At 47.9% G+C, this 10,872-nt stretch overlaps 1 long non-coding RNA gene across 1 annotated transcript; it reads right to left on the bottom strand.

Moving 5' to 3' along the window:
* Window positions 1-8,743: 8,743 nt before the first annotated feature.
* LOC128805752 (uncharacterized) lies at window positions 8,744-10,797 on the bottom strand. Its single transcript, XR_008436549.1, has 2 exons — window positions 10,485-10,797; window positions 8,744-8,887 (listed from the first exon to the last, which is right to left on the bottom strand). It is a non-coding gene; the product is annotated as an uncharacterized LOC128805752 (long non-coding RNA).
* Window positions 10,798-10,872: the final 75 nt, after the last annotated feature.

The raw sequence follows: 10,872 nt of genomic DNA, 5'->3' as shown, positions 1-10,872 counted from the left end.
GAGAAGGGCTCCAAGGGCTTGGGACCTGCCAAACAAAAGCATCCCTTAGAAGGGATGGGAGGAAAACCAACCTTCCCACAGGCTGCTCCTGGGGGATAGCAAATCCACGTGGCTCTGACTAACTTCATTTCACACCTGGACCTGGGGCAGGGTAAGTGCTCTCCCAAGTTGTGGATGAAAAAGATGTAATTTAAAAATAAAGAGTAGTCCAAGACATCCTAGCCTGGCTGGTGCTCGCCAGGCTCAGAGCAGGCACAGTGGCTCCAGCCTGCCCAGCACCCCTGCCCAGGCAAAACCAGCTTTGGCACCAGCTCTGGGTGCCAGAACGTGCCCAGCTGGCTGGGAAGGGCTCCCTGGGACAGTGGCACCAAGGGAAAACTGCAGCCTCAGGAACACACACACCGAGCCTGTTCTCTTGTGCTGCTCTAAATGCTTCTCTGCTTCAAGGGAGAGGCATCAAGATTTAAGCCTAAATTAAGATTTAAGATAAACAGCAGGAACAAACCCATTTGGCCCAGCTCCTTCCTCTCCAGCAGACTTGCAATCTGTACCAGGTGAGCAGGGCCCAACCATTTCTGGTTATGGTGTCTGTTCTAAAGCAACTGATCTAAACTTCAGTGAAGCAGGCAAATCTGGCTCTGTTGTTCCAGAACACCCTGTGCCATCTGCAGATGATTCTTTACACAGAGAGAATGTGCCCTGACAAAAAGAGTTAAACAACCCAATAGCTTCATGTAATATATAATTTATCACCCAGAGTAACCATAAGAAAAGCACATTTTAAATGTGGGGTTTGACTGTGGTTAACCCTGAAATTAAGAACTTTCTTTTCTTGATTACTGCACTCCTCTTTTTGAAGCACAGCTACCCCCAAAGCCGAGCTCAACTCTGCTGCTTTAAACCCAGCTCCTAACCCCTGCTCCCCACACAGCCTTTAGCATCAAACAGGTCCTGCCACTGTACCTTTGGGCCAGCAAAGGCAACACCTGCCACGGAGAAGGAGAGTTAAAAACACTTTTTAAAACACTGCCTCCTTGTTAACCCAAGGGAGAAAACCCAGGCACTCACTCCTGGTTTAGTGTCTCACAGCACCCCGAGCAGCAGAATAATTTACCAACATATAAACGGAGGGCTTAGGGGCAGCTGCACCACATAAACAGTCACGGTGGGGCTCTGAAGTTTCTGTCAGGATATGGGATATAAAGCTGGGTGAATAACTGATTTTTCGGTTCACTGGCAACCCTGAAGAAAGTTTCAAAAGAAAAAAAAAAAAAATTCATTTGGGGTCGACTGAAACAAATGTTTCGCTTTGACTTTTCATCCCCTTTAACAAAAGTTAGCTCTGAAGATCATTCCAAATGAAAAGTTTCTTCAAAGAGGAAAATTTCAAAGCCTTTTATTCAGAAAAGGCTGAAACAAAATAGGTTTGTTTCTCTTCTAGCTAGGAAAAAAAAATGTGGCAAATCAAAACAACTCATTTTCATTTTGCCAAAATTTGCCTTTTTTTGCTCAAGATTTTACCCAGCTCCATCACAACCAATTTACACATGCAATAATTTAAAGAGAGACACTAGTGATCCCGATGGAATACAAGTTTGTTTTGTCTTGTTTTTAAAAAAACAAAACAAACAACAACACTGCACAAATGTCCTGAAACTGAAACCCAACAGAAAGTAAGCTCAAAACCACTAAGCTTTTCTTGGCTCGGCTAGAGAATCTTATTAAGACTCTGAATCACAGAGCCACAGATTTGGGATGTTGTGAAAATTAAATTAGTCTTACTTATTATTAGCAAGGCAAGAAAGGAACCAGGAGATTAGGATGCAGCAAGTGGCATTGTGAGCCAACTTTTCAGCATGTCCCTGCCTTTCTCCTGTAAACCCACAATTAGCGGCGCCCGCGCTGCTCCGTGGTGTTTTTCATCTCGGGATGCAGGTTCCTGACTCTCCCCTCAGCCTAAAGCAAATCCAGGATTTAATGCCACGCCACAGTGAGATTCCCATTTCACTCCCTGCCTTGTTTCATTTGAAGCCTCTGCTTGCCTGTGCTCTGTAGGTGCATCCCACCCTATGGCTGAGAATGTTTAAGATCCAGGGAAAGCAGAGTTAAACCCTCGGGATAGAGGAGGAAAGGCACCCATCCATAAGGACTTCCAGAGTGTACAAGTGGGATGGCCTCACCCCCTCCTGTTTGGCCTTTTTCACTGGGAATTTAATATTGGAGTTTGCTGGCTGCTGATGGCTTGGGGGACAGAGGCTGGCCAGCTGGGACAGGAACACTGCCCTACACTGTGGGACCAGAGACAGAGATGGGATTTATCCAGATTTATCCATGCCTTCATTCAGGATTCAGTTGCTTCACATGCCAGGGAAGAAGTGGGAGCAAGGCACTTTGTTTTTCTAACTGCTGTACTTTTAAATTAAGCCAGGCTATAGCACAGCTCTCCTTCGTAATTCACAGCTTCCAGACATCCCACCACACTCCTCAGTAGAAGGAAAGCAAAGAGCAGATATTCCAAATGCCTCACCCAAGACTGGGTTTTAAACAGTAGGAAAAAAAACCCCAAACTGGTTTTCATATGTCATAAAGAGACAAAGACAGGCAGTGGCAGTTTGCTGGAAATTGTTTTAACAGATCACAACTGAAAGTGGCTTTAAACCCACAGAAATCCTTGGAAGGTAAAAAAAAAACCCATCCAAAGAAGAATTTGGACCATCTCAAATCACCGCTACACTATGAAACTGCAGCCTTCCTAAGGGCAAACTCCAAAGCAATATTTAATGAGCCAATACTTCCATTTATCATGAGCTCATTTGAATACCAGAGTCCCTACATAATAAATCAAACCTGCCTGCAGTGTTATTATTATTGTTTTATTTAAACAGCTCCTTTAATCCCCAAACAGCTGGCTATCAGCACAGCAGGGCCAGGGGTGAGCAGCTGGGCAGCACAGCACCTCTGGTCCCTCAGGCCATGGGGCTTCCAGCAGCTGAGGTGGGAAGGGCTGCCCTGCTTCTGCAGCCTCAGCTCTCCCATGAAACAGTACTCACACCAGAGGGGAACACCTCCAACCCTGCTCAGAGCCAAAAGGAGCTGAAAACCCTCCTAGGTGGATGTGGTTTTAGCCCTGCACGCTGGGAGTGGGAGCCCAGGGAGTTCCAGCAGCGACTGCACAGCTCCAGTCACTTCTGTCCTTCAGCCAAGGACAGCAGCTTCTCATCCCTTCCCCCTCCAGGTTACAGCACCACAGAAAACATGCAGGCTTTGCAGAGGGGCTTCCCAGCCTGACTTAAAGAATAAGCAAGGTTGGCTCTGTGCAGAAGAGCATGGAGAGCTGGAGTTCCTGCAGCCAGGACCTCTGCAGTCCTTGGCGGCACCTCTGGAAGAGACAAGCTGCAGGGAGCTCCTGGCACACACATTCCTGTCCCTTGCACTTGCTCCTGGTTTCACACCTCCTGTGGTGTGCCAGATGAACAGAGGGATGAACCAGACTTGCTCCAAATCTCCCCTCACAGCCTTTTGGGAGCAGAGCTTTTCCCTTGTCAGAGGTCTCCAGCCCAAGGATAGAGCAGAGCGCAGAGACTCACTCATTCCTTGGAAAACTGCAGGCCCTCAGAGTACCAGGGACCCAATAGCACCAGGTGAAACCTACAGGAGATGGGATGTGCTGCCACTTCCAGCAGAGAACAAGGAGCTGGGGTTCTGTCAGCACCCTGATCACTGCTGCAGCACTGAAGATGAGCAGCTCCCATGTGCACTGTGCTCATGAGACACAGATGTATCAGCCCAGACAGCATCCAGTGCCTCTCAGGATAGTTCCAGCTGCAGGGAAGGTCTCCCTGTATCAATCATGTCTCTCTGTGTGTGTGTATGATCATATATAACTGTGTATGATAATTATCCAAAATCTGCTCCTCACAGCAAACTCTTGACAGGGAAAATGGTCCGGGCAGCATAACTTACACAAAAAAGCAAAAGTAAATCCCTATTATTTGACACTTAAGTTGAAGTGTTTGGCTAGAGAGTGCAGCCTTGAGTTCATCAGCCCCTTCTGTGACCAGCTCCAAACAGGCAGCAAACATCACACTGAGACTGTAGCATCTTTCCTGACCCTGGCATCTCCCACTGCAGGGAAAAGACACCTCTAACTCTGGGGCTGCACTTCTGCAGCTACAACAGCAACAGCAGAAAAGCCTTAAAATTAACTTTTGTGAGTTACTTAGTTTCCCACATGCGAGTTTGTTCTGCAGGAGAAGAGCAAGGCCTACCTCTGTCTCGCTTTCCTCTTTTCCAGGGGCAGCTCTGTTTCTGGGGAGCTCAGAGCAGCAGTGGGGTCTGCAGTGCTCTGTCAGGCAGGAGGGAAAGCAAGCCCTGTTGGAAGTGGAGCAGGATCTCCCTTGTGGTCCTGCCAGCGTTCCCTCGGCCGCCTCCACCTGTTTGGGCTGCTGAGAAGAAACCAGAGCCCATTATCAGGCCGGCTGCTTTGTCAGGTGCTCCTTTGATGTAAATTCAGCCCCGATCAGATGTGCTGATGGCAGCAAACAGCCAAAGAGAACCCAACTGCCCTGCACGGTGCCCTGCAGAGATCAGAGCTGTGGACAAATCACGGAGATTAAACCTGAACGAGCTGAGAAGTCTTGGGAGAAGCACCGAGGGAGGCAAAAATAAGCAATGCAGACAGAAAATAGGAAAACAAGGCAGACCAAGGATTGACTAGACCCTCCTAATGCATAAATCAAAGGCTTTCCCCACCTCTTGATACTTCAGCTTTGCCCAAATGCTCCTGTTCCACTTGCTGCAGGGCAGCTGGCTGACAGAAACCCTTAGTGCACCTTTGCTGGATTCTGCCTGTCACAGTCATCACTGCAGAACCAACTCAGCCCTTACAGGGGAAAAAAACAGGCTTCCCCCACCCACCCCTTTCTTTTCTCCTTTTTTTTCTTTTTCAAAAATTTGTAGAGAGCTGGAGACCTTTTGCAAGGGTAGAGGAGCAGGAGGCCTGCCAGGCCAGAAAATCCCATGCCCACATCTAAGTTGAAGCAACGCAGCTTCCCTTCCTGCAAATCTGTCCCTGCCTGCAGCTCAGCTGCACTTTGCAAGGTTTCTTTAAAATTTGGAGAGTAGGGCTCTGCTTTTGAAGGTGGAAACATTTAATTTGGGGCAGTATAGCACACCACTGCATTACCTCATTTTTTCATTTTTTATCTGTTGCTAGTGGCGATGTTCTGCCCCTGCGAGCTCTTAGATTTGAGGACCACTTCTGATTTAGGGACCACTCAGCAGTGTGACAGATGGTATTCAGATACCCAAATTCATGGGGAAAACCAGAGAGCACCAGAGAAAAGTATTTTTTTCACTGATCAACCTTTCTGCAGCTAAATGAGGCCTGATGCCTTACTACAGGCACATCTACCCTTGGAATCCCAGTTGCAGACAGCATTCCCTGTATTCATCAGAAAGAGAATTTCTCTAGCCACAGCAGCAGAACTGCAAACACACTAAAATCCCTCTTGCCACTGCACACCACAGCTCTTCTCACCACCACTTGCAAACCAGGGCAGCCACATTGTGTTCACACCTGCAAGCATGAGGGTGAATTTTCAACGCTGCTGACCAGAAGTGGCAGAGTGAGACCAAGATGGGGCACATTTCTGCACACCAGGCCTGTTATTTGCTAATGAGATTTCAGCTGTGATCCTCCCGACTCAAAACAAACTCCAGGGATCAGTACACTCAGGAATTTGTTGTCAGCAAGTCCTGGACTCTCTCCCCTCATGCTGTGGTGCCAGGCTGGCCTGGGCAGTGCTGCACCTCACCGGGTATCTCCCTACACCCACTCCCAGCCTCAGGGGAAAGTGGCTTTCAGGAAGAGATGAAAATTGAAATGCACACATTGCAACATTTCAGCAGTGTCCTGAGACAGCTTCACCCCCACAAGGTCCTCCAGTGCACTGCACAAACCAAACACAGGGAATGGACAGGAGCCTGTGCCAGCTGCAATGGTCCTGCAAGCTGGAAAGGACCAAACTCCCTACCTCTTCAGCCCTGGGCTGGGGAGAATTGGCTCAGGCTGCCTCTTGAATGAAAGAACAGCTTTCCTAAGGACTGAGTTCACACTGCCAGCTTGCTAAGGAGCTGCATTGATTGGAAACCTAAAGGACAGCTGTTTGTTCCTCCCTTTCCACCCTGCTTCCTCCTCCCCAGCCAAAGGAGGGGAAAGTTGCCAGAAGAGACTTCATCTAGGTGGCCAAGGATGGAGAGAAAGGGATAGGACACCCCTTCAAAATGGAAAAGGGGAGAAAATACTCCCGCAGGAGCACAAAGCAGCCACACAACTGCTCCTTTTGCCATTGTCAGAGGGAGGCAGCTCACTCCAAGGGAGAGTGGAGTAACCTGCAAGAGTCTGAACAGCTGCAGAACACCCCACCAGCTGCACTTTGATTCTTAACTCCCTTCACCATCAACTCAGTGACAAAGGGCTTTAGTGCTCCTAATGAAAACACAGTCCCTGCACCAGTCAAGTAACACAGCCTTGAAAAAAAGCCCTTTTTGGTAGTAGAATTCACGTGCAAACAGGTTTCAGGTCCAAGTTGCTGAGATTGGGACAAAACGTTTGATGATAGTTGGGGCTGGAGACAGAGAGGAAAGGGAGGATTTGAAGGTGTTAGGGGGACACTTCATGACTGTTTTTGATTTGTTTCCAAAATATCCATGCTTTCTATTTGTGCTAATGCTCCCTGTCGTTTAAAAGCCAAAATGTGATCCAAAAATGGCTTATGGGTCCTGACCCAGCCTTTGCATTTTTGAAAGTGCCTGTTAGGTACTTTCTGCTCTGAATTCCTGTGGAAGGTGTTCCCACATCCTTATCCAAGACTCTTGTGAGCAACTGAAGTGCTTTAGGAAGAGATTCAGCAAATCTCGTTGCCTTGTCTTCTCTGAACTCCTTGGACTAGTGAGCATAAAGGAGATAAAAAAACCCCAAACCAGTGGTCCAGCTACTCATGGAGTGTCTGCACACATTCTGTCTGCCAGCATTCACGTGTTCTTTACAGGCAGTCTCCTCACACACTTCTTTTCCTCAGCCAAAGAAGACCTGAAAAAACAGCTCTAACCACAGCAAAACTTACAATTCAGACAATATCACAGCTTAGCAGACCTGAGTGACAGCCCAAGAGGACACCAGAACACAGACATTAGACAGAGACAATTCTGCCATGACCACACACATGTCTTCTGTGTGTCCCACTGTACCTCAAGCTGCTCCTCTGATCATCAGCTGTCCACTGGCTTTGGAAAGACATGTTGGGATAAAGTTGTGTGGCATGAGCAGCAGGGCTGCCCTCCTTTCCCCTGAGTCTCTGTGGCTAAGACTAGTTGCTCCCTCAAGCAATAGGGGAGACCCTAACTAGGGGTTCTTTGGGCTACTTATACCAACTGCAGCTGCAGCTGACAATCAGCAATGTGGATCTAGGGTGGGAGAGGCCAATTTGTCTGCTCCTTTTATTACTGGAGCTGGAGAATGTAACAGACAAACTCCCCAGCGTGGCACAAGCTGCTGCATCCGGAAGTGCTTGGGGTGGGATGGGCTTTTCCCCCCAGGGTACAAGTCCAAGGGTTCACCCCTGTGCAGAGCCAGGCCAGCTCAGCGTGGTTCACGAGCTGAACACCACTGAGGTCTCTGGGGTTTGCACTGCAGCAAGGTTTGGGGTGCCCACAGCATCATGTGAGAGACCACAGCTCCCTGCACTACCCTTGACAGCTGCTTTTCCTGCTTCCTGCTGAGCAGCTGGAGGCCAGGCAACACTGGCCTGATCCAAGAATCTTCTTTTCTCCCCTTGTGCAATGCCTCCTGAAGACCAGCTCAGGCAAAGCAACACTTTCTGCTGTTTGTAAGATGAAGAGAGTCTTGAAAACTACACCTGGCCTCGGTAAATTCTGTGCTGAGGGAATTGAACAGCCAGTGTTTAATCACTTAAAGAGTCTAAAAACAACTGAGACACATTTCATTGGAAAAACAAAGCCAAAAGCACACACATGGCTGCTGAGCTGAACCTGCCCCTTGGCTTCCCCTCCCTCTCCATGTAACTTCACTGCTTTAAATATGGAAGGTGAGGCTCACACCATGGCAGCAACCCCAGCAGGGAACCTACTCGGATTTTGGGGTTTGCTTGCTGGACCTGGTGTGAACCATGCAAACACCAGGAGCTGCCCATGCACCAGCACTAAAAAACCTTGATGAGCAAGGATCACTCACAACAGCTCCACTGACAGTAGGTGTAGCAAATGCCACCTGGGCACACAACCAGTGAGGGCACAGGTGACAGCCCAGCAGAATCCCTCGGGGAATACAGCCCAATGTGATGCCTCAGGTCAGTATATTGCACACATGGGGTACATATTCTAGACATACATAACTATGCCAAAAAGGATCATTAAGCATATGGAAAACCCTGCCAGAAGACTCATTAAGGATGTTTAGGCAAACATTAAAAATATGTACAATACCCTAGTTTGACCCTCCTTTGAATTATTTTGTTTTCCACAGGACCCCAGTGTCTTTTAGTTCAAGGAGAAATATTTTTTTGTCCCTTCATATTCTAGAAGTAGTCCCAAGCCTTACTTGAGGCACACAATCCAATTACTGTATGGTGTACAGCACTAGGAACCTCTGTAGACATGTGCCAGGTCAGCAGCATCCTGACAGAATCAGTGGACATGCAGAGGAAGACTCAGAGACCCCAGACTAGGAGAAATACTTTTCTTTGGTGAGCATATAGTGAATCCAGACATGAGACAGTCAGAATTCCCCTCTGCCTTTGAGATGGGTGTGAGACCTGCTGAGTCCTCCTCAGATATTGCTGACAAAGAGTTGATCTTCGCAACCCATCTGTAACACAGGGTTAACAACATAGATTACATTTTTAAGTACAGGTTGACATGGTGAAAACAAGAGCTCCATCAGTTTTGGATGCATCACATGTGCACCTGACCCCCAGTGCCACAGAGCCCATGACTGTATCAAACAAGCAAAGCTCCTAACTGCTTAAGCTACATCCCAGAGAAATTAGCATTTCTGCACATCCCAATTAGGCAACTCATGCTGGGTACCAAAAGACAGAAGTGCACAAGTGACCTCCTGCAAAAAAAAAGCTGGCATGACCAGCTGCTTCCAGCCAGGAGAGCATCACACTCCACTGTGCCTTCTCTGCAATTTCCACACAGGGCCACCCCTTCCCTTCAGCCACAGGAAGCAGGGGCCCTTCAGAGAAGAGTTTTACTGCATTGCACTGATTCAGAGAATAAATCTGTACAGGGCACGAGGCAAGGATCAGGTGAAGACAGGGGGATATGTAAGCAACAACTGTCACATTGCAGACACATGACAGGATGGAAGCTGCAGCTCCAAATCCATGGCAGAGCTTTGCTTTGGAGGATTTGATTTTGTACCTACTGTGAGGAACTATAATGTACCTCCTTATCTAAAAATAATTTTTGAAAAAGGTCTTCTAACATCTGGACTTGTATCAGTGCTAGGACAGGCACCAGCAGCTGCATTTAAAGCCTCAGTCTGCAGTCCAGCTCTCTACCAGCAATAACTGACAGCAATAGAGGGGCTGTGGTGATGCAGCTCCCACGCACCCCACGGCTGTGACACATTTCCTCTGCAGAACAGGAACTCAGACCCTTGCAGCTCCAAGGCTCAGTTCCAGATTTTGGAGGAAAGCAGCCAGTGGGCACAGTGTGTGCACCTGTAATCCAGCCCAGGCTTTCCCTTCTCTCCAAATGCTCCTGCTCCTCATGCTTGTATCCCACTTTCTCCACCATCTGCTCTTCCTACAGCTCTCCCAGCTGCCTATACTCTGAGTACTGCTTCACCTTCCTATTCCCCCTACTCAGAGCTTCTGCTGAGCTCTTGCTTTGTGTTTTCTTCCAGCTCCTCCTCCAATTGTTTTTAGCCCTCTGAATTTAAATGTATTTCTTCCCATCTCTTTTGACATTCCACGCTCTCTGGAGGGAGCAGACCAGGCTGCTTACTGCCTTTAGTGGCTGTGCTCTTTGGCAGAGGCCAGAAGAAAAAAAAAACTTCTCTGTTTTTGTAGCAGACACTCCTAGCAGGTAGTATGTGCAATTATTAGATGACCTATGCTTTTATAAATTATATTCAAGTGTATTTTGCAACTATCCTGTATTTTCAAAATGCTCTGAAATTTAGAAGATAAATATGCAGAGTTGCAGAACTGGCACAAAATGTAAATGGTTGGATCAAGGGTGATTCATCTTACATGCACTGAGGTACATCTCTCTCACATATATTCCCACCAGATATTCAGCTCAAGTGCAGCAGTCCAACAACCAAACTTTCCACATGATGATTTCAATTACCAGGCAAAATTCTATACAACAACTCAATGTGATGAAGAGTTAACTTCAGTACACACTGACTGCATTTGAGGACATGTACACACACTTATTTGCAAGCTTACTTCTGGCATCTCAAAATGAATTTGCTGAGCTAATGATATTCTGAGAAGGTGTCAACGTTGCAGGTGCTGTGGGCAGTCCAGCACTGCCAGCACCTGCAGCAGGTGGTGGTGCTCTGGGTAAGGCAGAGCTGAACCCCCAAGTCTCACAGCACAATCTTTCAGATAACACAAGCAGAGCCCAGCCCTTCTTAGCAGTCGTTCAGGAGCCTGCAGCTCACTTCACAGTGGGATCTTTGGACTTTGCTTCATGGCCATGTGCCAACTCAGGGAATTGCATCAGACCCAGGTGTCCTCTGCTGCTTGGGCTGGACGGGCACACAGGCACTCTCTCCTCAGTGACACCAGTGCTGGGGTGAAAGTGATGCACCCTGACGTGTCTGGTGACAAT

The sequence above is a fragment of the Vidua macroura genome, chromosome 3 (genome assembly GCF_024509145.1).
Source record: "Vidua macroura isolate BioBank_ID:100142 chromosome 3, ASM2450914v1, whole genome shotgun sequence".
NCBI lineage: Eukaryota > Metazoa > Chordata > Aves > Passeriformes > Viduidae > Vidua > Vidua macroura.
The sequence above is the reverse complement of the archived record's forward strand: the minus strand, read 5'-3'. Positions and strand labels throughout refer to the sequence as shown.